We start from the raw sequence: 27,621 nt of genomic DNA on the forward strand, positions 1-27,621 counted from the left end.
GGCCAAGTATGAGGAGCTTGCAGGTGAATGCTGAAGCAGGGGATGGAAGACCTGATGATACCCCATCAAGGTTGGCTGCAGAGTCGCTCTACAGGGCCCTCAAGTTGCTTGGGATGTGAGGACTCCACAACAACAGAGCCATCAGGGACATCACTGATGCTGCTGAGAGGGCGTCAAGATGGCTGTGTATCAAAAGAGAATCACTGATGATGTGTCTGGGTTGCATCTTAATGTGCAGCTAATCGCCTGCCGGTTCTTGCTTCACATTTAACAGACAGAAATGAGAGTGGTATCCATCTTGTCATGTAACTCTCAGGAAGTGTGTAAGTGTAATGTCACAATATCACACTATTCCAGTAAAAAGAAGTGATGTCTGCTTCTCGTCACTGATTGCATATGTTCAACCAAAGAGTGTCGATTTGAAGAAGTAAAACCCAGTAATAATCTTTGTGACAAAAATATGTTTTTTGCTTTTTCACTAGGGTTGGGTATCGTATAAGAAATATGATACCAGTACGAATAATAGTACGCTTAAAGTGATGTGGATACCAATAAAGTACTTCGTTTGATACCTTTTTTCTGCTACAGGTGTGTAGCATAGTCATACTTGTCAATATTTTGGTGGAATCTCAGCACGCTAAGCTGCCGACTCCATTAAATACACTGTGCTCGACCTCACCAAAACAGACTATGGGTTGTAGCTGCTGCGGTAGTAGGCCAATCTTTTGCTGCTTGGCTGTACGCAAAAAGAATCCAGTACATAAAGAATCCAATGCAGGTATCGTTTGACCGGAGAAGCTTCGATACTACTTGGTACTGTTATTCCAGGTATCCAGTACCAATACCCAGCCCTGTGTCTTACCCTCTTATTCATCTCATGACCCATCAAATTTATCACCATGTGACGGACCCAACACACTGCTCTTGGTAATAAGGGCTCTTCAGTCCAACATACAGAAACCACCCTGTCTGTTCCTCAGAGTTTTCTCATTAGAAGATGACATTCAGGTCATTTGTAGGACACAGTTATTGAAACATCTCTACTGGGAGGAGTTCACTATCTCATCATGTCACAACAGCTCTACTTCCCTCTCCTCTAACGTCTACTTTTCTTCACCAGCCCAACGTTACCAGCAGCAGCATTTCCACACACATTATGTAAATCTCAACAGGAAATTCCTCTCTCATCATTTGTGCAGATACTGGCCAGGTTCATCTCAGTTTATCTCACTAAATACAGAAGTGTGTTTGTCCACGTCAGGAAGTCGTCATATTCCATCCCATCGAGGCCTGTGCGGTAACAATTACCGACTGAGGCGGACACTTCCAAACACGCACAGCAGTGACGAGAACGCTATTTCCCCTTCAGTAATGACCTGTGTGTACTTTTGAGCAAGGCATTAAGAGCTAAACGAAACAAGCTGCAGGGAAGTCACCCCAGCTTTTGCCACAACTTCTGCTTTTACTTCCTCTGTGTATGTGTGTATGTTCATGAAAATGTGCTGAATTTCCCTGACTTTTTTTAAGCATGACAGCTTTCATATCTGCATAAAGTCCTGTATTAATAGTGCATGAAGCATGGGAGAAAAAAAGAAGAAGGATGTCAGACATCCTTGACATGTGGCTAATGTGGATTGCCTTATTAAACATTAATTTGCAGTTCTAGTTTTTGATGGCAGTGCTTGAATGGTTCCTGTGTTGCTTTTAGCGATTCAGTGTGGAGTATAGTTTTATGTTGTTTTAATCTATGGTTTCAGGTGTTTATGTTTTACAGTATGTTCTGTATTTAGGACGAGAGTACTGTAATTTTCATGATGTTCCATAAATGAACTGAACCTTGAGGCTTGTTGGTCATTACATGAGCAGACCTCTACATTACTTGCTTTTCTCAAATAGTAGGCTTAATTTGCATTGCTTGAACTCCCAGGTTGCTTGATGCAAGAGCCTAATGACCAACTGTCGTAAAAACACCAGCCAGGTAAGTTCTCATGAATAAAAATACACCATAAAAAAATATTTTCCAAGACTAGAAGTGGCTGTGGCAGTTAGTTAGCCCGCTACTTTGGTCCAGATTGAAATATCTCAAAAACTATTTGATCGATAGTCACGAAACTATCAGCAGACATTCAGTTTCTCCAGAAGATGACACCTCTTCCAAAAATACAGTGAGCAAGCAAACTCTGGTGGTCGCAGCATGAAATCTTGTCCAGATATACCACGAACAACAACATTCAGGGACCCTATCAAGCTTTGATAGCGCCTAGGGAATGACTTGTTGTTGCTGCTCCTTCATGTCGAAAGGGGTCAGTTGAGGTGGTTCGGGCATCTGATCAAGATGCCTCCTGGGCGCCTCCTGTTAGAGGTGTTCTGGGCACGTCCCACTGGTAGAAGGCCCTGGTGCAGACCCAGAACACCCTGGAAGGATTACGTATTTCATCTGGCCTGGGAATGCCTTGGGGTCCCCAGGAGGAGCTGGAAAGTGTTGCTGGGGAGAGGGATGTCTGGGGTGCTTTGCTTGGCCTGCTGCCCCCGCAACCCGGCCCTGCATAAGTGGATGAAAATGGATGGATGGATGCTCCAAAAATAGGTTGAAGGTCTGCAATGTTTCACAAAAACAGAGCTAGGGTGAGCGTTTTTTCAAGCAAGTGACACGTTGCATAGTCTATTCCCTGACACACAAAATAGATTGGGACATCTTTATTGGGAAGAACTTAAAGGCGCTGTATGTAAGAATGTGGCCAAAACGGTTACTGCACTCAAATTCAAAATACTGCCGCGAGTCGTGTCTGCCCCCCCCTCCCCTACAGATTCAAGGTTGCTGCTCTGTGCTGAATTGCTGCATTGTGCTCCAGCGTCCGGCAAAAATAGAAGTCCTGCGTATCTGTTGTGGAGGGCTCTGGCTTCTCTGCTGCTGCCGGGATACAGCGGAGGAGGAGTCTGCTGCTAATGCTATGCCGTGCTGTTAACGTTTGTTTCTCAAAAAAGTCAGTCGGGTCGATGACCCACCTGCGCATGGGCTACAATGTATGATCGAAAATGAATAACAGTTGAAACTATTCGAAATGTCCATCCCCGTCTAGCTATGATGCTAGTTAGCCAACTTTGGCTAAAGCTTACCTGTCGAGGAGAAGAGTAGCCACTACGACATCCGATTTCAAATTCTTCTCCGCTTTCAACCTCTCCACCATTCAAAAGCATCTCCTATATAGACCCTCGTTTTGCCTCGAGTTTTGTCATGGTGTTTTTGGGAATCATAACGAGGTTGTTTGGGTTTAGTCGCACAGTCAGTCATTGTAGCTCAGTTGTAACTGTAACTGATGCTGAGACTCTACTGACTGTGTGACTGGTAGACGGCGGTGGGTGGCGCAACAGGCCAAAACACAAATTCAAAACATAAACATGATTTGCGGACCGTAAAAAGTTTTTTAAAATGCGAATATTCTGGCTGTACTATTGTTGTCGGTGAGATCAGTATGTTATATGAACATTATTCCTTAGTCTCTGTGACATATTAGGAGGATTTTACGACTATTTGCTTTAGATTTCTTACATATAGCTCCTTTAAACAATATGATATTTGCTCATTCCCATTGTGTCCATTTAGGAAGAGGTTTTAGTCCTGATAACTCTGGACTTTTCAGGCCAAGAACCAAATAACTGAAAGAGAGATGGACCACGGACTCCCTGCCACATATATGCTGTATAAAAACTGAATTGGACTAGAGATAATTTTTTGAATATTTTTGGGTCTTCTCTCATTTGTGCTCGCCTGTTGCTGTCAGCAGCAGATGCAGTATGGCTACATGCATTAGCTTCACCCTCTGCACTTTCACCTGTGGTTTCTAAGGCGGACTGTGTGTCAGAGTCTCTTGCTTGGAAAGTTACAAAACGATCCATTATGGCTCGCAACTGTGTCCATACACCTGACATACTGATAATAATACAGCTAACTGGCCAATATGTGGAAAAAAAGGTGCCACACAGTGATTGACAGTTAGCTAGCACACATGAAGCACAAGGATTCATGGGTAACAGTTAGCCTATCATTAAATCCCATACTGTAAACTATAGTATATTTTCGCTAATAATATGATGGATTTGTGTTAATGTGTATTTTCAGACACACTTTTATTTAAAAAAAAAATAAAATACATTGACTAAAAGTTTAGCTAAATTATTAAAAGGTAAATTTGGTGGCCTCCCTGCAGTAACTGAAAGGTTTAAGGGTCCTCTGTGGAATACCCAGGCCCTAATGTGTCCTCTTGCACCCTCATCAGGTCAAATATTTACTTTGTCTGGTGCTTTGATTTATGACCACACACACACACACACACACACACACACACACCTGCGAGCCATTCTCATCAGCAGATGTAAGTATGCTAATATTAGCATTTAACTCAGTGACAGCAACACCGAGTCATTAGCATGACTATAGGCGGCTAGGCTTATTTACATTTAGTCTCAGCTAAAAAAAAGAAGTGTCAGTCTTGTTTGGATGAATAAACTGAAGTTTGTTGAATGGGTAGAAGAAGAACAGGAGCCAGAGCCCTCAGATATCTGTGGAACCATCCTCCTGTTTCAGTTCGAGAGGCAGACACCGTCTCCACATTTAAGACTAGACTTAAGACTTTCCTTTTTGATAAAGCTTATAGTTAGGGCTGGCTCAGGCTTGTCTTGGACCAGCCCCTAGTTACGCTGACATAGGCCTAATCGGGCGAAGGACCTCCAATAACACTGAGCCCCTTCTTATCGTCTCTCCTTCTCACCTTCTCTCTCAGATTCTGAAAAGTTGGTTCTTCGTTTGCTAACATTCATGTCCTGTTACTAACATTGCATGTCACTATCTTGGCTCCTCTTCTGGAGCCTTTGTGCTCCAGTGTCTCGCGGATGCCCCCAAATTGCGGCTGCACCTGGATCGTGGCTGGATCGTCGTGTGCTGGAAGGTCCAAGGACAGAAGGCCATATGCTGTGAAGCCCTCTGAGGTAAATGGTGATTTGTGACACTGCGCTTTATAAATAAAATCAAATTGAACTGAGTCGAGAATTAGAACAGGCCCCAACATTATCGTCTTTCCACACCGCGATGGAAAATTAATCCTGGACTTTCTGGTGTTATCCTTGACATTTTCATAGTTGTGTGTGTTAGTGGTGCCAAATAAACTAAACACATTATGACTTTCTTAAAAATAATTAGGTTGGATTTACACTGCTTGGACCCCCCGAAGGGTGGATACATTCCCATGAAGGTCGTAATAAAGAAAAAAAAATCAAACTAGGTAAGTTCTCATTCAGGAATATTTACAGACTGGAAACTTATTTTCACACATTTTTATTTCTTATATTTCCCAGTCAAGTGTTTCGGTTTATGTGTGAATTTTGCAGAGGCAGGTCATGTCATGATGAGTGAACTTTTAACACAGATACTTAACCCCATTGTTCATATAGGTCAGTGATAGGTTTGTACTTTCAACCATTGTTAATGAATGAATGTGACTCTGTACATTCCAGTGCGTCTCCGTGTGGGATCCAGTTCAACACTGATGACAATCAAGAGCGCCCTTCATTGTAAGGCTCCCCTGGTGCAGCAGAGAAGGAAGGACTGACAGGAGGTGGGTGTGTCCAAAAATACGAAAATGCATTACGCTGCAAGTCCCGCAGTCACTTCAGTATGAATGGTGGAGCTGCACAGGACAGCTCTGGTTTAAAAAAGTTTGGTGAAGACAGGCACTGACAGAGGCAGAGAAAGCGCGCAAGTCGCTTGCTGTGCGTCCAGGATGACTTTTATTCCGCAGTGCAAAAGTTTGAGAGTGAAAGAAAACCTGTCAAGTCAAATATTGGTGCAGACGCGCGCCTCGCAAATGTTTGCAGAGTTTAAAAAGAAACAGAAAAGACGTGCAAAGCTTGCTCCAGACCGCCAGTGATGTGGGGTAAGTCTGTCAGTTCATTTTCTTTTTTGAATTAAACTCTAAAAAAGTCACTTCACAGCTCTGAGCTCTCTTCAAAGTACAAACGAGGAAGCAGTGTGTGACTTTGATAAAATTTTGCATTCTCCCATGTTGAATTTGTGCAACTTCACAGCAACATTTCAACACATTTTGCTCAGAAATACACAGTGCAGAACTGACAACTTATTCTAAGAAGTTCAGATGTTTGAGGGCCGTGCATAGCGCACTCATGCGTAATGGGCGGTTGGTGCAAGATAAAAGGAAGTATGTGGCGTCAGCCAGAGATAGTAACCCCGGTCTTCCTCTTCCTTTTGTATTTTTTAAAAAACTTATTGAATGACTTGACATGAAACTTTTTTTTTACTTGGCTGCACCCTGTCCGCATTTTTCTGAGTGTGAGTTATCCATGAACGCACCACAGGCGTCAGAGGAGCAGCACCCGGTCATTATTAATACTCTTGTGACTTGTTTGAAGTTCACTGATCTTTTTATAGTCTGATCCTTATCGGTGTGTGAAGTTTGGTTGGTGAGCGTCACCTCCTGGTAACAGTCTTACCAGAATCCAGTGGGCGTTACTTAAATACTTTCTGCAGTCACTGCAGTCAGGGAAGTCACAGGAGATGCTGCATTTAGGTGCTGTCGGAAACATGTAAGGCTTGATTTTCTTGTGCTCAGGCCTCGGAATTAAGACTTCAGAAACATAACTGATGTGCTTTTGTTTAAAATTATGACAAAACAATCTGACAGATATGATTTTTATCAGTTTTGAGTGACATACATGCTGCAGTGACAATAATGAAGAAAAATTAGAGGCATAATTGAAAGTTTAATTTGACAGAGGCCAGTTTGTGACATATTTACATGTTGACAAATAGGGTTGCAGTGATATACCGGTTTCAAGGTACACCGTGATATAAAAATTGCCGTTACTGGTGGGAAAAAAAGCATCTGGACATTAAGTCTCCCCTTTAGTTCAGTTATTTCCTAAGAGCAGACTTTTTACCTGTACTTCCATTAACAAAATGGTCTTAAGTTTTATTTATAGTAATAAAACATTTACTTAACCAACAATAACCCTTCTGTTTTCCTTTAAAGGTCATTCTGTCTGATAATAATATAAATATACCGCAATATTTTCTGAGACGGTTATCGTACCCTTACGATCTCATACCGTTGCAACCATACTGACAAGACTGCTTCAGCCAGATTCAGCTTTTGCAATTGAACAAAACAAGTGCTGATTATGGTAGTTGGGAAAACAATCTTGCTGCAAGGTCCATTTAGTAGTTTTCTTGCGCTTTTGATTGCATCACACAAGCTTTTTCCAAAGTGACTTTGCCCATTAACCCTACAGGTAATCAAATCAAGTTTATTTATTGGCAAATGTAAAAACAACCGCAGCTGACCAAAGCCCAATACAAACTAAGAGAATGACACACTAATATATTGCAATATAACATGTACAGAAATATAAAACCGAATTACACTGGTAAGAAACATTACATTCTTAAAAAGATTATAAAATATTAAAACCACTACGAGCAACCAAAGGCCATTAAAAACATGGACACGTAATGGCTAGCTTAGCTACAGATGCCTTGATACAATGATAAGATTGTCAAAGCTGCCTGCACCAGTGCAAATAAAGCAAGATCTTATGAGCATGACGAATAACATGAAAAATAACTTCAGCTGCTTAAATGAGGGAGCCGTGTAGCATTGTGTGTGTGTTTGTGCCGCCATCTTGGATGCAGTTTTCTTAACACAAGGGCCTTGATCTTGGGAAAAAAAAAATTGATCACGTAAACTGAAGTCAGATTCCTCCTACAAGGTTTTACCGGAGCTATCAACTGCATCTCATAGTCTTCATTAAATAGAGTGCTGCAGGATGAGCCTTAAATGAGTTAGCATTTTAGTACCTCTGGTTTCCTCCTCTCAGAGTCACTGGGTTTTTTTGAATGGGTTTTTTGTTAGATGCCTGAAATAAGGTCTGTGGTTTACACATGCTTAAGAGACTTTCACGTTTTGTTCTACAACATGAAATGCGGCGATAAATACCCCACATGTGCATTTTGAAGCTTTTAGGTGTTTTAAAAACAAGTGGCTAATTGAGGCAACAGAGCGTCATTACACTTAACACGGCTCTACAGCCTTGTTGTGGTGGTGATGTTAAAGTTATGTGACTGTGGTGTAGTTTATAACCCAACATTAGCTTTTAACTTCTTGCGATTGCATTTACGTTTCAAAAATCATAAAAGTGACTTTCAGATGTGAAGATAATCTTGCCGAATAATACGTGTAAGTAGCAAACTGTTGTTTGCCACAGAGGTTAGTTTCTGCAGTAATCCAAAATCCAGTGGAAAAATCCACTTGACCTTTTGTTTAAGGAACCAGGGTGACGCTAACTTCTGCATCGGCCTACAAAACAGTCTTCTCTGCAGCACTGTATAAGCAACTTTATCCATGGATGAAGACCTCTAGGTATGTTTAAAAGCTCAGAGAAAACACAGTAAGTGGACCTTGAGTTAAGATTTTTATTTTTGGGCCAAACTAGTCTTATTTCAATGATGACTGGTTTCTCATTACCGCAACTGCAACTCTGATTTTAGTCACTTGTCGGCTGAGATTTCAAAATTATTGTTCTCTGTTCCCCTTTGCTGTGACATCATCTTCATATTTCCAACAGTTTTGAACTCATCATCACACTGGAGCAAATATTTTCCTTCATTTTTTTCTGATGATGACATAGCCTGCTGTAAATGCCCAACTTTTCTTTTTTCTTCATAAGAAACGTCTTCGTTCTGTTTTCTCCCGTTCAGAACTAAACAATCAAAGAAACAGCCTGAGGTGGCAACTTTATGTTAGCATTTGCCTTTAACCCATCATCATGTCATCGCTTTATTTCTCCAACATTTGGACTCACTAAGAGTAAAGATGAACTCTGCAGGGTGGTGTATGTAGTGTGTGTGTGTGTGTATGAGTTTCATAATGAGTGACATGGGGTTTCCCTCCCCCTGTTTCCTCCATTCATGTGGCTGGAGACACAGAAGTATAGAGCTGTCAACCCGGATATGTGCTGAATATTGAGTGAGTGTGTTTGAGGGTCGGAGTGGAAGAGAGACTGTACATGTGTGAGAGTGAGCGGGAGTGTGTGTGTGTGAGTGTGTGTGTGTGTGACGGCGGGGAAACAAACTGTGTGTATGTGTGGGAAAGCAAGACAATGGGGGGTGTGTTTGCATGTTTTATTTATACAACCTTTATTTGAAGAGGCTTGTTCTTTGAGATCACATACTGTATTGCGTGTGCGTGTGTAATATAAAGACAGTAGCTCAGTCATTTCCTCATTGTGCTTCCTAGTGACCTCAGCAGCACATGCTTCCTCTTGCACCATTTTGCATCCCCAGTAACTAAATATGACACCAAGCAGGAGGAAGCAAACCACACACACACACACACACACACACACACACACACACACACACACACACACACATACACACACACACTTTGTCTGATTATTCCTGATATCTTTGGCAATAACACAAAATGACAGATTATGTCCAGCTGTGATTTCTTTGTAGATATTCCAGCATCTGCGCAACACACGTTAAAGGGTTTTAGTGCGTCATATCGACTGCAATGATTACTTTGGTTTGTACCTCACAAAAATATCTTTTACAGATTCATTTCACAATCATGGAATCATAATCCTGCGTTTAAAATAATATTTCCAGTAAGCTGTAGCATCGTCTTCTGTTGTTGAGCTTGTGAATAGCCACTAGGGGGCAGTGTGCGGCTGAAAATAAGTTTTGAATCCAAAAATCTGAAGGGGCTGGCAAAATAATCACAGAGGCATTCAGGACTCAGTGATCCTATCAACACACAGGAACATGGTATAGTAATTTATATGCTATCGAAAAGTGAAACCCGTAAAGAAAGTACACCCGCACTCTCACTTATACGTCAGACCTTGCCCATGTGGTATGCCCAGAATAAATGAACGTCTGCATGGCTGTGCAGGACCTTTAAGCAACAGTCCAGATGTTTGTTAGTACTGTTGCCGAGTCAGATTAATGTCTGTCTCATAAACATTTTGATTTTGGGTTATTTGTGGTGTTACGTGTTGGTCTTCTACAGAGTTTATTCCCTTTTTAAGCTTCTCTATTGTTAGGAACTGCTGTTTGGGTCCATTTCATGTTGCTGTGAACTTTATATATTTGAGTTCTGGACTGTTAATGGGACAAGACCTTAATCTAAGATGTCATCTTTGGCTCTGGGAAGTTTACAGACAATTAAACAATAATGGAAATAATAGTTGTAGGCAGCCCTACTGGTATGACTTGTGAAATGAAACCATTAATGTTATAAGTTACACTTGTGCTTTTTGCTGCAATGAAGAAGGAAAATTTAGGTCTCAAATTTTTGATAGCATAGCTTAGCACAAAGACTGAAAACAAAGAAGCAGCTAGCCTAATTTCTCCCCATTTAAAACCTCCTCTATCTTCCTCGTCTGTCCTTTTGTGTGTTCGCTCGATGAGATAAAAGTTACACCCACTATAGATGTGTCAATTTCTGCGGTGCAAAGTAATTTACCATTGTGAAGTCACACCCTGATCTCAGTAAAGAATGCCCTCTCCAGTATACTGTAGCTCTGATATTCAGGTTTTGTGTTGTGTCGGTGAGCATGGAAATAAATTCAAAGCAGGAACTGGCTGATGATAGGCTGCTCTGTGTGCTGTGCCTCCGTATAGACAAATTAGGGGAAATGGTACAGGAGAGATGTTGCTATGGAGACGCAGGCAGTGGCAGAGAAAGGTGAGAGCCGAAAGTGTGAAGTTCATTTCCAGTTCAGTGCCATCTCTCAAAGCCAGCTGAGATTCAGGTTCGAGTGATATATAGTTCAATTTATTGTCAGTTTGTGCTTTGAAGATATTTGATATAGAGAAAAGTTACAGGAAGAAAAACCTGTTTATATCAAAATAATCAACAATTAGCCACTGTGGAAAGTGAAAGCATGTTGAAAGCTTGACCAAAACAATGTGATATAAAGTTAGTGTTGCATAGCCAGAACTCTTTCCTGTTACGCTCAGTGAGCTCAAACCAAAGAATCTAACACACCGTTGATCAAAAGTTAAAGTAGCTGAGAAAAGGAGGTGATACTGTTGTCACAAGTCAAACCAGTACCACACTACAGAAAATGAAAGAAATAAACGCAAGGTACTGTCTCTGCAGTTGAGTAATCAAATGGCTGCCAAAGGACTTCTAAAGATATTTTTATGTTTTTTGGTGACAAAAGGAACTCTGGTTACAAGAGATTAAACTTTAACCTGCAGTGACTGATTTTTTTTGGCCACTTGGGGGCAGCAAAGAGAAGCTATAATCTCAGTGACATATCATCACCTTTAAAAACCGGATTTATACTTGTGCGCCAGCTCTATGCAGAGCCTACAGTGTAGCCTACTTGTGCGGTGGTGTATCTGTGTCACTCTGCAGTTACACCTCCAAAACACTAGTCGTGGGTGGGGTTTCTGTGAAGTGTTGTAAAGTTTACTTGATTTAAAATACACCCAAAACACACATTAAACACACATTAAACATGGCTTAATCGCAACCATTTCAAACAAAAGTACACAAATCGGCTTCACTATAACTTGCAGCATTCACAGACAAAGCACTTTTTTGCTGGACACATTTTCCCCACAAATACAACATGCTAATATTTTTAGCACACGCCTATGGCATTTTACATTGTATTAATTAGCCTAGCAGCTAGCTGACATGTCCTCTTCTCATATGAAGCCAGGGACAACAGCAACATTTCACAGTGGTAACGTTACTGAATTTGGCTCCATTACAACTCACAAGGTTCACTGACAAAACAACTGTCTTATACTAAACATGTTTTCCAAACAAAAATAACATGCTAACACCATTAGCACAAGCCTATGGCATTTTACATTGTATAAATTAGCCTAGCAATGAGTGGAGATTTCCTTTGCTCATATGAAGCCAGGATAAATCACACACAAGACTTAAAATGCTATTTTTGTGGAGGCTTTATTGCCACTGAGGGAAATGGTTTCAGCTTACAAAAATAGACAGGAGGTCTGTGTCGCCACGATATGCAGTTACATATCTGGGGAGCTGCACGTCAGGCTACGTTGCAGGGTACTCTACGTCAATGCAGAGCCTACACCGTAGGTATGCCTTCAGTTCGACACAGAAATATAAATCCTGCATATAAGTTGTTGTAGTAAACTTCCTTTTAGCTCTGTTTTGGTTCCCACCAACTCCTGAAGGAAACATCTGGCTCTTCAGCTGCTAAATGCTCCACTATGTTCATCAGCTAGTTGCTAACTTTGTTTTTGTGCTAAAAACACCTGCCTGTTGGGGCTGGAAACAATGAGAATAACCCAAAACAGTGAAATTGAAGCTGCGGAAACAACACAACAGTGAGCTGAAAGATGCTAAAATGCTCTGTAGAGCTGAGGAAAACTGCAGAGTCAGACGATCATTCTCTGTGAGTGACCCCTTTCACATATGTGGAGTCATTTGATCCATTATTAATATAAATATTGATTTAGGTTAGCTTTAAGTTACCCAGCACAACTGGCGTCAGACACAAAGAGCATACAAGCAGAGAAAGGCCAAGTTATTGCAGTTAAGACAACTGAGCTCGCAGCTACCGCCCAGTCAATTACAGAAGAGGTTTCAACTGTTACCTCCTCAGACTGCACCACATCAGTGGGCTTGCTTCACTTGCCTGAGCATGCAGTCAGCAGATGTCTTCACAGGCTACTTCTGCTCTGTCTTTTGCAGAGAGAGATGCAAACCTCATTCAAATGAAAGTAAACTCTGTGTCTATTTGTGCAGCGACAAATACAAATGTGTAGGCAGCTTTTACATCACACACACACACACACACACACACACACACACACACACACACACACACACACAGACTGAAATTAGCTCAAGTCATCTCACTGTCAGAGTTGTAGTCCTTATGGGCTCTAATTCAGTCTGAATCATGGCGTCTCATTGGTTACTTTAGAGATGAATTAGAGCTGCCACTATGCAGGGACGGTATTGACTTGTAACTTTTGATACGGCATAGATGTGAATGATTAGATACTTTGTTGGTCGAAAAATATAGCCTGTTGTCTGTTGGAGGCCCTCAACCTGAAATAATTTCAGTACATCAGCACTGAGAAAGCAAACTTTTGCAGCTGCAGCTCCATTCTCATGTTCTCACTTCAGCTGGAGGAGTACCTTGTTCCTCTGTATGCTCCTCCTGTTTTACCTCCTATGGTCTTGTGAAACCTTTTCCGAACCACAGTGGATAAAGTTGTAGATGCAGAGCGGTTTGTCTTGACACTTTTCAATACTGTATTTTCCCCCAGCAGCCACTACGTTTCACTTCCAGCAGTAGTAGTTTCAGTGGAGAGTGATAGAGCGTCATTATGGTCTTAAAGGGGCAGTTTGACATTTCGCGAAATGTACTTGCTATAAATTCATCCCTACGTGTCATATTTTGCCACGTGTGCAGAAGCCCTAGACATTACTAAAATGATGCTGGGGGCAGCCTTTCTAGTATTGGATCTTGATGCAGAAGGGGTCAGCAGTTAGGTTTTGGCAACAAAACTACTTTGTTATGGTAAGAAAAAGATTGCACATGTCGCCAAAAAACACCTGACTTTGGATGTCACAAATGTGGCCAGAAAGACAGTGGCATGTCACTAAAAAACACCCAGCATTGACTGCCACAAATGCCACAAATGCCACAACCAGCGTTATTGGTTGTTGGTCTGGAACACCGCTCTCCTGGGTCAAAGTCTGGTGGTTGTTGGACCCAACCACCTCACCTGCCGCCCACTCTGAGTGGACTTTTGCTCTGAGTGTCTAATAATGACATGGATGGGATTACATTTGAGTTGAGTCACATAGATGCTGAACAGTTTGACGAACTGCCCAAGTGGTGCATTTTGACGCTATGGGAGTGAGACCAAGCTGGATTATTGGCTGTCTTGCTGAGAGTTGAATTAGATGATAGATACCACTCTTATGTCTGTGCGTTAAGTATGGGGTAGGGATGCATGATATTGGATTTTTTTGCCAATAAGTAACAACTCATTTGACCGACAACTGATACTGATATTGATATATCCGCTTTTTTCCTCACCCGATTTTAGTGATCATCAAGTCTCTTCATTTTAAAGTTGATATTGGCTGATACCGATGACGTACCAATATTACCAGCACGTTGGCCACTTTGGATATTTCATTTTAAAACCAATATCGGCAGATGCAGATGATGTGCCCATATAATTGAGCATCCCAAGTATGGAGCTAGAGTCAGGAGGCAGTTAGCCTAGCTTAGCATAAAAACTGGAGGCAGGGGGAAACAACTAGCCTTGCTTTCTTAACATCAAGTTACCATGAGGTTTGCCAGTCACTCAGAGACTCCAGGAAGTCACTGCATTCAGATGAAATTTGTCAGGAAATTGTTACAGCACATAACAACAACAACACACAGTATGTTAATTAATGAGCTTTAGAGGTGCTGGAAGGTGTATTTTTGAGCAAGCTAGGCCAGCTTTTTCCCTCTGTTTCCAGTTATTATGCTAAGCTAAGCTAATATTGTCTCAGCTTCATCTTTAGTATCCAAGGACTACCTGCAGACTGGAATCATAGCTTACATTGAATTCATTAGCAATGTTTTGAATAAGTACAGGTTGAACCGTTGCTAATTAAACTCAAGGTAGCTGTGAATCCAAAGTGTGTGTGTGTGTGTGTGTGTGTGTGTGTGTGTGTGTGTGTATTCTAACATTTGACATGAAGCAGTTGCATTTAAAGATACTGCACACCAGCATATAATGGCAGCTTTCACTGTAAATTATAAGCACCATAAAGCTCTCAGATCCTCTTTGGACCCTCCAGATGCTCCAGTGTGACACTGCCATAAGTGTTGTTTGGCAGGCTTCTTTCGTCTGAATTGGAGCTTTCACAAGAATTGTCAGTGTGCATTGTGCATGACCACAGTGTATGTTAACACGAACACATGCGTCACAGCACAGAGACAGTAGCACTTCCTCTTCTGTCACTGCCGAGCATCAAATTTGACATAATACCCCTGCCAGGCATTAAAACCCTCTTATCTCTTGCATCTAAACTTTTCAGGAACTAATAACAGCAGCCTTGTTTGTAGCTCAGCAGGCGCCGTGTTTCATATTTCAGATTAACCAATAGGGTTTGAGCGCTTTCTTAAAGCCAGAGGATTGGTGGGAAACAAGATCAGTCTACTGAGGTTAAAACCACAAAATTTGTTTCTTGCATTTTTCACATGAGGAGAGCATGGGTTCAGAGAGGGTATTGCTTAAATGTGTGAAGACGTGTAGAAGAATGTATGTGCATTGACCTGTGCATGGGAGTGTTTAGGCTTATTTGTGTGAATTTTATGAGGTTGTTTGTGCACACTGTATGAGTGAGTGGGTGCAGCGTGTGTGCATACCTGTCGCTCCTGTGGCCGGCTGTAACCTTTTTATCATTTTATTCTGGAGGCAAAGTGAAAGTACAGTGAGTTTAGAGACAACCTGATCAGCCTAGCCTGTCAGCAGCGTTCCATCTTATCACACTGTATTTCACTGTATATGCTCTAAAATCTTATCAGCTGATAACCTAGGGAACATGTAGTGTATGTGGGTGGCTGTCTTATCGCTGTGTGTTACTGCAGCTCCACCAAAGAGGGCTGAAAGAGGTGTTTTCATTCCTGACTGTTTCTTAGAAAGATATCTCAGAGTTTCAGGTTTGGTGGCACAGAGAACAAGAAATCAGCTCATGTGATTTTGTTAGTAATTTATTCCAGATGCTATATTTGCTCATGTGGCACAGAAGGAATGTGGGCCTGAGCTGTGCTGAGATCACAGCTGTTCTTGTTAACTAGTGCCAGAAAAGGTGAAATGTTTAGAGGAATAAAACAAACATACAAGAACCTAACTTTTAGATAAGATAATTTCATGTTCTTTATAGGCTTTAAAGGAGCAGTGTGTAGGATTTTGTGGCACCTAGTGATGAGGATTGCAGAATTCAACCAGCTTAAACTTATTCCAGGATCCTACAGTGACCAGTGGACATTTTAAGTGGGAGCCGAATTATCCGCAGAGGTCTCTTCCTCTCCAAAACAAATGAAACAGGTGATTAAAACCAGTAAAAACACTGAATAAAGCAGTTTCACTTAACAAATCAGTATTTCTCTATGTTGTTTGGCTTGTCGCAGATGGGCCACTAGCCCAGAACCTGCTAATATGTGCCCACCTTTTTTCTCTGATAACTTAAGATCCAGACATTCAGGATAGGAAAGCACAATACTGGATTTTTTCCGATATTGATATATCCACTTTTTCTCTACCTAATTTTAGCGATCATCAAGTCTCCTCTGCAGTGGAATTAACATCATATTATGCATGCGTACTCTTATCATGATGGCCCACCAGCAGATGGAGACATGAAATACAATACCTTTCAGTGTATGTGATATTTATTCATTGTGAAATATAAGAAAAAGCATGTTGGCTGATTCTGATTGGCCGATACAGATGACTTACTGATATTATTAGCATGTTGGCCAATTCTTATATTCCATTTTAAAGTCAATTTTGGACGATGTGGACTACAATATAGCCTACTGTATTGCACTGGGGAGGGGGTATGTTCTATTTGTTGTTATATTTACTGTACTGTTTGTCTGTGTTTTTATTGTATGCAGTGCGTATGAGTCCAAGACAAATTTCCCTATGGGACAATAAAGTATATTGTATCGTATCATATCGTATCGTATCAATGCTATCGTGCATCCCTAGTTTAGGAGGGTTTTACTGGGAGCCGAATTATCTTCTCCAAAAGAATCAGACCAGGTGATTAAAACCTGTAAAAATATTTAATAAAGCAGTTTCACGTTAAAAGTCAGTGTTTTTCAGACACTGTTTGGCATGTCCCAGAGGGGCTGCTATGGTGGCCGATGCAAAAACTCGGATGTCCACGGGCCCTATCTAGAGCCAGTGTTTGGTTTGTCCATTCTGGGCTACTGTAGAAACATGGCAGTGCAACATGACGGCCTCCATAGATAAAAATGGCTCATTCCAACAAAACAAAAACTCAACAGCTCCTGTTTTTAGACATGAATGAAAACATACGTATAATATTCCATTTCTGCCAATATATATCTAAATCCTGCACACTGGACCTTTTAAAGCTGCACTGGAGTCTGGCAGAGAAAGCAGAAGGAAGTTGAATACAGTGTCTAATTTGATATTTGATATTTGCATCTTATAGCATATTATCATCCCAAAAGAAAGGATGAGTAATATTGGTAAACTGTTCAAAGGCTGCAGTTTTGCAGCTTTTGTTGCAGAGTTGTTCTGTGTCTGTGGTGGCCTGGACTCTGCAGAGAGACAATAGTTGGACAGTGAGACCCTCAGGAACTGGTCCCTTCTCACTTTCAGCTCAGTCAGAGAAGCAGGACAGGATTCCTGTTCGTATCTTAATAGGCAACACTTGTTTATCAGTACTTGAACTTTGAAACAAATCCTCTTCCTGAATTGTCAGAGAATTGCGGCAATAACAATTCACACACCCATAATACACAAATGTTTTTGTGGCAGGTTTTGTTGCACGACCACACTGATCTACAGTTAAAGCTTCTGGTTTCCAGTAAGATGTTGCCACAGGGTGCACCTGGTTGGATGGACAGTGTGTGACAGTTCTCATGCAGACACCACCGAGGGGTTAACTGTCTCACAGTGCAGGTTATAACTAACTTAACGGCTGCCACAAATGCACGACACACCAGTACAGTGGGGTTTTTAGTCAGAGCTACTGGTTTCCAGTAAAGACCTGCACCCAGTGGCTTCACAGCAGAGGAAGTGGTGGAGGAGCCTGAAACTCTGTTCAGAAAGAAAAAAAAAAAGTTGTCACGTGTCGATTGCTTATCTTTTCATGCAAAATGGTTTTGCCCCACATGCATTTACATATCAGCCTTTGTTTAATTGAGCTGATGCTGCAGTGACTTCCTGTGAGCACACACAGTGACAGAGGAGGTCAAAGGTCAAAGCCACAGCACACCACAATGAACACAACAAATAAACCAACAACAAATATGTGTCTTGAGGTACTGCAACATTTGATCATGCAATTCTCATAAAAAATCTCTTAAAAACAGAGCTGAAATAATAATATTGTGACAGAAGAGACTAACAAAGAATCTGACCTGAATATTCAGAGTTTCTGACACGTAATCAGTTTTAAGGTTTAAAAAAGCTAAATGGTAAAAAAAAAACAACCCATCCCTATCTCCTTAAAAAAATATTAAGCACAATATTTAATACATCTAATTTGACTTTGGAAATGAATGTGGAGCCAGTGTCACCACCTCCTGCTTTTCACAGGCTTATACCGCCACCTAGTGGAAAAGCATGGAAACTACAGATAATGCAGGTAAAATAATTCTGCAACCTGTAGTGAGCTGCGGCAGCAAAGCAAAGACACAGCAGGATAATATGATGATATCAAAATAGGTTTATATATCTGTAGGATTTAAAATGGTTATCAAGTACAACATGCTGTTTAAATGCTTAAAATGGAAATACACTTGTTATGGGCTTTTGGTTTTTTGCCATTTTCTGACATCTTATTGGCTAAACAGTTGATCAGTTTAATAAAGAAAATGATTGGATCATTCATGAGTGATAAAAATAATCACTGGTTGCAGCCCTGCACTGCACCACCCAGGGTGAGTCTGCTTACAGGACGACTCTGCCTCCACCTGCTGTTAGAGTTTAGAAACTGCTGAATTTGAAACCACCTTTCAACCTTTAAATGACTCCTTAAACTTCTCTTAAAAAAAGCTTTTATTAATGTAAACCACAATATTTATTTCTCCAGATGTTTTTTTAAAAAATCGAATCTAACTTAATTTAATTTATGTCGGATTTTACTTGTCTCATTTATAATATTTGTATTCTTCAGGTTTAAATCTTAACCCAGAGAGCCTTTGGACCCCAATACATTAAGTCATGTTTATTTATTTATTCATTTATTTAATAAGGCCAATACAATTAAACATATTGTTATATAAGTAAAAGCAGTGCAACAGTTGTAATGTATACAGGACGTCTCGCTGAAGCTACCCCGTCCCTGGTTAGGCTTTTAAATACATCTTAAACAAATAAGTGGATAAAACAGACTGTATGTGAGTATGCAAGTGTTTATGTGTGTATGTATACATCGACAAATAGATGAGATAGTGTGTGTATAGGTGTAGGTTCATGTGTGTCATAGGAAAGTATGAATATAATCTTGTAAATATCCTCAAGCAAGAAATTGAATCACTGCATTTCCTCGACTGTGGCTCAGCTGCAGTTAGATACATTTTCATAATTTAAAAAAATATTATTTTTTTTATGCAGGATGCAACATTGACAGAGTGAAAAATAAACTACGAAAGTTCATTAAAAAACTGAACTCTTGCTTCATGGCAACCCTAACCTGCACAGAAAATGCACTTTAAGCCACCTAAGATGCAGTTATGTTCATGCTGTACTGAAGTCAGCAGGAAAAAATATAAAATAAATAAATGTATGCACAAAAAGTTATTGTTTAGATAAGTGTTAGGAGGTGTTTAGTTGCTCTATATACTACTAAAAAGTCTTAGGAGATTGAATACTCACTAAGCTGTAGACAAACTTTAGTGTGATTCCTGGTTGTTGCCAGCAGAGGGCGGTGTTTTCCACATCATCCCCTGAGCTGCTCCATCATCCATCTGTGTGCTGGAATTGAGGTTCAGTGTGTTTGTGCCCTCCAGCACACCATCACTGGATTCTTTCAACCCCTGTCGTTTCCAGAGGGTGAACGTTTGAAACCCTTCCCCCCGAGGAATGGGTGGTATTGATTGGTTGGCGGGTGTCAGCTGGCGGTATTGATCGGTGTTCTTAAAGGCAACAATGGGGGAGAGCAGTGAGAAGCAGTCAGGTTTTGGTTCACACAGTGGATGAGCTCGGTTCAGCTGTAGCAATGCATTAGGCTAATTCAGTGTGTGTGTGTGTGTGTGTGTGTGCGTGCGTGTGTATCCACTTATAGTAAATATTGATTGAGCTGCAGCTGAAGTTTTCTGGTGTTAATGGGACAGAGATGCAGCTGCATGGTTTCAGGCCACTACTCAGGATGTTAGTGTTTACTCCTAAAGGAATATTCTAGTGGAAATCAGTATCAGCTCACTGCATTTCACATCTTCATGGTCTTAGTTTAGTGTGTTAGCATGCTAGCATTTGCTAAGTAGCACAGCAGAATAAACAAGAGTCAGTTAATTATTTAGATGTGAATGAAAATTTGAATTTGACACTCAGTGGGGATCACCAAATTATTCCAGTTCATCCTTGGGGGAACATGACTGTGAACACATTTTGACATTTCTTCCAGCATTCACTCATTCATGTCCTGTCACCACTTATCCTAATAGGGGTCACACAGTGGCTGGAGCCTATCCCAGCTGACATTGGGCGAGAGGCGGGGTACACGGGGCAGTGCCAGACTATCACAAGACTGACACATAGAGACAGACAACCTTTCACACTCACATTCACACCTACGGACAATTTAGAGTCACCATTTAACCTGCATGTCTTTGGACTGTGGGAGGAAGCTGGAGTACCTGGAGGAAACTCACGCTGACACGGGGAGAACATGCAAACACAGAGGGGCTGTGAGGCGACAATGCTAACTATTGCACCACCATCCAACATTTGTTGATCATTTTGCTAAAAGCCAGAAATGTGAACCTCATGGCGGTAATAGAGGGGAAACTTGGCAATCGCTGTACCAGAATTCAGGGCAATCCATGCAGTGATTGTTTAGATATTCAATCTGGACCAAATTGTTGGACTGAGCAACAGTGCCGTTTCTAGAGCTGCTGCTCCTTTGGCCAGAATGTTTCAATTCATGGCAATTTTTTGGTGAAACATACTTAGCATCAGGACTGTTGTGTATAAGTCATGTTAGAAGTTCTTATGGACTTCCATCTGTGTCACCGGTAACGAGAAAATACAGTGAGTGTTGGACGGAGCAGTCAGTGACAACAGCCCCACCCACATTTAAGAGTACTGTTTGCAGTGGAGACGCTAGGGTGTAGGTACCATGTCTGAAGGGTTATTGTATGTTCCAGAGGTACCATACGGAAAGTGTTTGGTGGAAACGGGGCTTAATTGTAACTGACATAAATTCAAACTGACCGCAGTTGCTGTTGTCAATTTAAGGCAAAAACACTAACTGTTCACAACCACCCTTGAAACCCACAAATGTTTAGCATTTAATACGTGAAAGGAAACATTTTGGGTGGATCGCTTTTACAACACTGGCTTGAGGGCTGTGCATTTGTCTCCCCCCTCTGGCAGTGAGAGTAATTACAACCAGTAGAATTTACAATATACTTATTCTGTTATATTTGATACCCCCATCCTTATGACTCTTGAACACTCCTCTTTTAAGTATATTGATACTGGGGCCCAGTCTTTTCCAAAAACCTCCAGAGTTCCTCTCAACAGATGCAGTAACCTCTCCGATGGCAAGATGGGCTCAAGTTTTACATACCACATTGTGATGTGGGGCATATTGGGGTCTCGTCATCCAACCATTTTTTTTGTAAAACCGAGATATGTGCAACAAACAAAGCTATTCAAGTAATGTAACTGTACCTATGTTCATAGCTGGAATCTAATCTCAATACAAACCGATGTGGATTTAGAGGTATATTAAGAAAGGACGGCAGAGGAGATACCAGCACACCAAAGCAACTGAGCCGGACAGCTACAAAAAAGGTTCACAGGCTGAGATGAATGCAAAAAAAAGTCAATACATTTAGGACATCCGTGAGTAAAAATAAGAGTGCTCAAAGTGCAAAAAATAATAAGAAGAAAAGAACAAAAACAGCAGCAAACATTTCAGATACAGATACAGACAGAGTCCTACAGGTGTGATAAATCAGTCAGGTGCCACTAATTAGATGAGATCAGCTCTGAGGAGCAGAGGCCTCACTACCAAATCACCATTTAGAGGTTTATCAGTCCTAAATATTTTCTTAATCTCTCTTTGGACTGACGGGCAGAAATTGACAATTTTAGGGCACGACCACATGAGATGACTGTAAGTGCCACAGCTGTTTTTACATTTCGGACATAATGATGAGAACGAAGGATCATATTTACATGCAGTCTGTGTGTCATAGGATTTGTCAGAACATGTAATTTTCTTTGCATTTAGCAAAAGGCTTTTTACTTTAATCCTCCATCTGAATGCCATGTTTTTCATTTTTTCTTGGAACATTACCTGCAGGAACTTTTCTTGGATGCTTCTTAGGATTTTCCGCTGTAGCTTCCACCATACTCCAAACTGCTGCTCCATCACTGTAGTCATTCAGGTAGGTTGACATAAAATGCATCACTTGTGGTCTATCAGCAGACACCCAACACCACACTGTGGTGAACTGCAAAACACAGAGAGCTTTTCCAGGGGGCGATAGGCTTCATCAGCACTGTGTTAACCATTTGAAACCTGGAGTGACTTCACTTTTCTTGTGCTACTTTCAAATGCCTCTTGCAAGTATTTAAAAAAAATGCTCAAAAACATGGGAAAAAAGACAATGAGCAAGTTGGTAAGAAATGTCCCACAAACACTGTTCATTTAGAAAATTATTTTTAAAACCCTAGGGAAAAGAAACAAGCTACAGAAATACTATATTTATAATAATTATTATTTAATAATAATTAATCAATATTAATTAGCACTCTTGAAGTCATGTTCAGGTCTAGGTTATTTTTGTTTTTTGTTTTTTTTGTTTTTTTTTTACTAATTTTCTTTTTTAAATGTTCTCCTTTGACTAATTTCTTGTTAGCTTTTGGGGTCATTTCTTCTTCTGTTGCTCAGTGCCTTTTTCCTATGTATTTAAAAGAAATCAGGTTTCAAACAGTCAACTTGTTTGATATGAACTTGAATGCAGCGGCCATTCATTTATATGTGAAAGTCCCACACAAGCTTTAAGTTTTAGCAGTGACCTGGGATGAAGTGCAGGATTTGGGGGCACTACATACAACAAAATCACCTACTGTGTTTTTAAATGTGACCAGATTTTGTTCTTAAGTCTTCTTTGGCTCAAGATACCAATAATTGGCTTCCCAATGTTGTGCAGACACAGTAAATTAAATCAATTTTAGCATGATATTTGCTTATTTCCTGCTGTTTCACATCACTGTGGATGTTTTAAACTGAACACACAAGTGTTTATTACTAACAGTACGAAAGAGGAGGTTTTCAGTTTTGATTTTCCACACAAACAGCAGGCACAGGAGTCTGTATTTGGTTTGACTGGTTTCTGACTGACAAACACGGCCTGACTGAAAGTTTTATTTTGGAGAGCAACATGTGAAAGTCAGACACCACAGACTGACCTGGAAACTTTGGCTTTCAGTTGTTTCCAATCAGAAAGTGGAAATCAGACGCCTCCTCTGGTCTCGTCTGCCCGTGTTGTGTTCATCAATATTAATGTGAAGAGACGGCGTCCCGGTGGTGGCTTACAGTCTGATGTTTGAGTGGAATGCAGATGACACATTGCAAAATGCAGTTCAGAAGTGGAAAATGCAAAAGCGTAGAGCAGGAAAGGAACTGAATCACATTGAGATAAAAAACTTATCATTTCTAATAAATAGGAGTGCGCTGATACGTGTGCACAATTTAATTGTTGTTCTTGATGATTTATGAAGTTGTGTGTTTAAACTGGGACTCTATTTTATTATCAATTATTCTGCAGATTATTGTGTAGCTTAATCGATTAATCATTTACTGCATAAAGCATCAGAAAACTCTTTAAAAAAAAAAAACCCCAAAGTGACATCATCAAACATCTTGTATTGTCCATCCTACAGTCCAGAAATCAAAGAGATTTGATTTATCTTAATATAAAACTGATCACATTTGAGACACGTTAAAAGTTTGATGTTTTTTTTTTCTTGTAAAATTACTTAAAGTGTAAATTAGAGCAACAATTACTTGATCAGAGCACTGACTAAGAACAGGGTATTTACATGTTTCAGTCATGTGTGGTTTCTTCCCAGCTGAATGTCTATGGGGAATGACACTGATCTAGTACATCAGATTAGCGCGTGACTTTTAAGTTTCAGTGAGGATGAGTCACTATCAGACCCTCGGCGGAGACAAAGATATCCCACCTGCAGCAGCTACCCTGGTGGTCTCTCTCAGGCATGAATCATCATGGAGACACATACACATTTTCTCTCTTTCTGTCACACACACTCAACCCACAGGACCACACACACAAATCTGGGAATACACACAAATACCTCCCACTTTGATAAGATGCAGACATTAGCAGCTCCACGCCGACACAGGATAACCCACTTTTTCTGAGGGGGAAAACTCCCTCACTCATTTCCCCCCTGATGTCTGTCCTCGTGTCTCGGTCAGCTAATCAGAAACACAATAGCGTCTCAGTGTGCCACCTGGAAACTAATAGTGTTTAGACTCAGAAAGAGATGAGTCAGATCCTTTGCTCCCTCTGACTCATGACCTAGACCCAGACTGGACTGGGGGAGATGGAGGGGATGTGGGAGGAAAGATGAGGGATGTGAGGCAGGGAATTAATTTTGCAGGGGCAGTGAAAATAGAATAAACATTACAGTGTATTTTATGCCTGAAGTCATTAGACTGTTTTGATTGTCATTTTGGAAGCTGGCAGCAGGTTTGTGCTGCTAAGTAAATATCCTGTTTAATATTACGTTAGTGTTGCTGTGTGGCCTGCGTTCCTCTTTGATAATGCAGTTTTCCTACAGTATGTTTGGTGTCTCCAGGAGGATTCCACTTTATTTACATTACATGTTATTTGCAGATTTTGCGGCTGATGCAGGAGCCAGTGAGACAGCAACTACTCAGCCTTTGTGTCGCTCTGTTCGGCCTTTTTTTGCTTTGTAAACTCACCTACAAAGATGATGACGTTAGATTCCTACCAAAGCTGACCCATGCATCTTATTCATCTTCATATGACTCACTTGTGTAGGTGCCTAACTGTAACTGTTGCAGTGTTTTACAGTAGCTGCTGCCTGAACTGCAGCATGGCTGAGGCAGTAACAAATACTGCAACATTATTTATTATTGCACAGCTCTATGTCCTTTTTAGTAACCAGTGCAGGAAGTACGCCATACAAACTAGCTTGTTTCAAATGCATTCTGGCCTCAAGCGACTTAATTACCAACATCAAAAATGTTGGCATTTTAATTTCAGCAAACCACAGATATATTACATTTGCACATTATTATGCTGTGGATATGTTGAAACTTTATGTTTCAACAGTGCAGTGGTTAATGTCTGGTTAGGTTTAGGCACAGAAACCACTTGGTTAGGAAAATAAAATATCTTTTGTCTGAAAATATAATGCCAAGTTAAAGGGGCACAATCCCAGCAGGAAAGCAGTGATATCTCCATGGTAACTACTTTTCGTGCCTGAAAATCCACAGGGAAAACAGTGATGGGTTGCCACAAAACACTCATGTTTGGAGCCTACATGTAAATGACAAGCTTTTTTTTGCTGTTTGTTGGTCTTGAAGAATACTCTGCAGCTTATGTAAATTACATTTTTTTTTGAATATATGTTTATTATTTTTCAAAGGACAGAGAGACAGAAGGAAAAGAAGAGCATAGAAAAGAAAGATAACATACAGAACATAGCACATCTAAAATTATGATATCAGTCCATGGTCATAGTTGGACAATAAGGCAAATGACTAAAGAAAAACATTTATGAACAAATAGAAGAATAAAGTGAAGTATATGCAAACTCATATACTTCTGCGCACAGTGAAGCATTAAGTGTGCCCCTTAAGGTATCTCAGTACAGGGTAGTATTTTAAATTGTATAAGGTTGTGTCTCACGTTGACTGAACATTTATGAACATTACGAAGACATTCCCCCCAATTCTCGTCATTCAGCTCAATATTCAACTCATCTGCCCATGCCTTTTTATAAACCTCCGTACTCTGAAGAGCTCTCTCATGAAGGATTCGATAAAAAAGGGAAACCGCCCCACGTGTGGCCAGGTTAAATTGGTTCATTGCCTCGAGAATATCATGTTTGCTCAGAACTTCAAATTTTGCTACAACAAAATCTCTTATCTGTAAATATCTGTTAAAGCTTGAGGCAGAAATATTATAAGTGGTTTGTAGTTGTGTAAATGAGGCAAAATTCCCTTCAATATATAAATCGCTCACACTACTGATGCCCCTCTGTCTCCAAGCAGAAAAAACTACATCATTCAGGCCTGGCGTAAAAGCATGATATTCACAAATTGGAGTATCAATGTATATACTTGGGGCCTTGATATGCATTTTTATCTGTTCCCATATGCGTACAGTACCATTAATTACAAAACTGTTACTGTAGTATGGCCTCTTGGCTTTGGTGGGGCTGTTGAGCAGTGCTAGCAAGGAGGTCTTTTTACAAAGTGATCATTCTATACGAGCACATGAGGCAGCAATATGATGAAGAGGGGGCCTCTTCTCCACCAAGCAAGTATAGACAGATGAGCCCCAGTAATACATTTTGAAATTTGGTAAAGCCTCAAGAATTTTTAGGTTTACATAAATGTTTTTGGGAAATCCTAATGGCTTTGTAATTCCAAATAAAAGGTATAATAATTGAATCCAATTGTTTAAAGTAAGACTGGGGAATAAAACATGGAATAGACTGAAAGAGATGTAGGAAACGTGGCAATGCAATCATCTTAATTGCATTTATCTTTCCAGCTAGAGAAATAGGAAGAGTCTTCCAAAAATGTATACCCTGCTTAAGTTGCTCGATCTTATTATGCCAATTCTTCCGTAAGAGGTCCTCAGGATCTTTCGTCACTGTTACACCAAGATAAGAAAAATCCTCAAAAGCCTTTTTAAAGGGAGTGGATTGTATATATGTTATATCAACTTCCTCAGAAATTGGCATTATCTCACTTTTGTCCCAGTTCACAGAAAATCCAGAGAATTTGCCAAAGTTACTGATTAATGTTAAAAGATGAGGTATTGATGTTTGAGGCTGGGAAACAAACAAAAGAATATCATCCACATATAGCGAGATATGATGTTCCTGTCCATTCATGTCAATAGGAGATATTACACGTCTTTTTCTAATACTGGTAGCTAATGGCTCAATAGTTATAGAGAATAAAAAAGGAGAGAGGGGGCACCCCTGACGGGTCCCACGATTGATTGCAAAAGGGCATGAAATATTTTGGTTGGTGATAACAGAGGCCGTAGGGCGTGAATAAATGAGCTCAATCCACTTCATAAAGGAGGGTCCAAATCCAAATTTTTTCAACGTAAACAGCAAATATGGACACTCCACCTGATCAAATGCGCGCTACGCAAGAGATCACTACAGCCTCCTTTGTGTGTTCTGTAAACAACACATGGAATAAGCGGCGCAAGTTGAAATACATACGTCTACCTGGCATGAAACCTGTTTGGTCAGGATGGATAATAGTACAAATGTGCTTTTTTAATCTGTTAGCTAAGACTTTCCCTAGGATTTTGGTTTCAATAGGCAGCAAAGAAATAGGACGATGAGAA

General features: G+C 40.5%; 1 long non-coding RNA gene across 1 annotated transcript in view; it reads left to right on the plus strand.

Annotated features, from left to right (window-relative positions):
* The first annotated feature begins 5,678 nt into the window (after window positions 1-5,678).
* Window positions 5,679-27,621, plus strand: part of LOC125903304 (uncharacterized) — a 120,512-nt gene continuing 98,569 nt past the window's right edge. Inside the window, exon 1 of the long non-coding RNA XR_007451286.1 lies at window positions 5,679-5,930. This is a non-coding gene — a long non-coding RNA (uncharacterized LOC125903304). The remainder of the gene's footprint in view (window positions 5,931-27,621) is intronic.

This window comes from Epinephelus fuscoguttatus, linkage group LG16 (genome assembly GCF_011397635.1).
Source record: "Epinephelus fuscoguttatus linkage group LG16, E.fuscoguttatus.final_Chr_v1".
Taxonomy (NCBI): Eukaryota; Metazoa; Chordata; class Actinopteri; order Perciformes; family Serranidae; genus Epinephelus; species Epinephelus fuscoguttatus.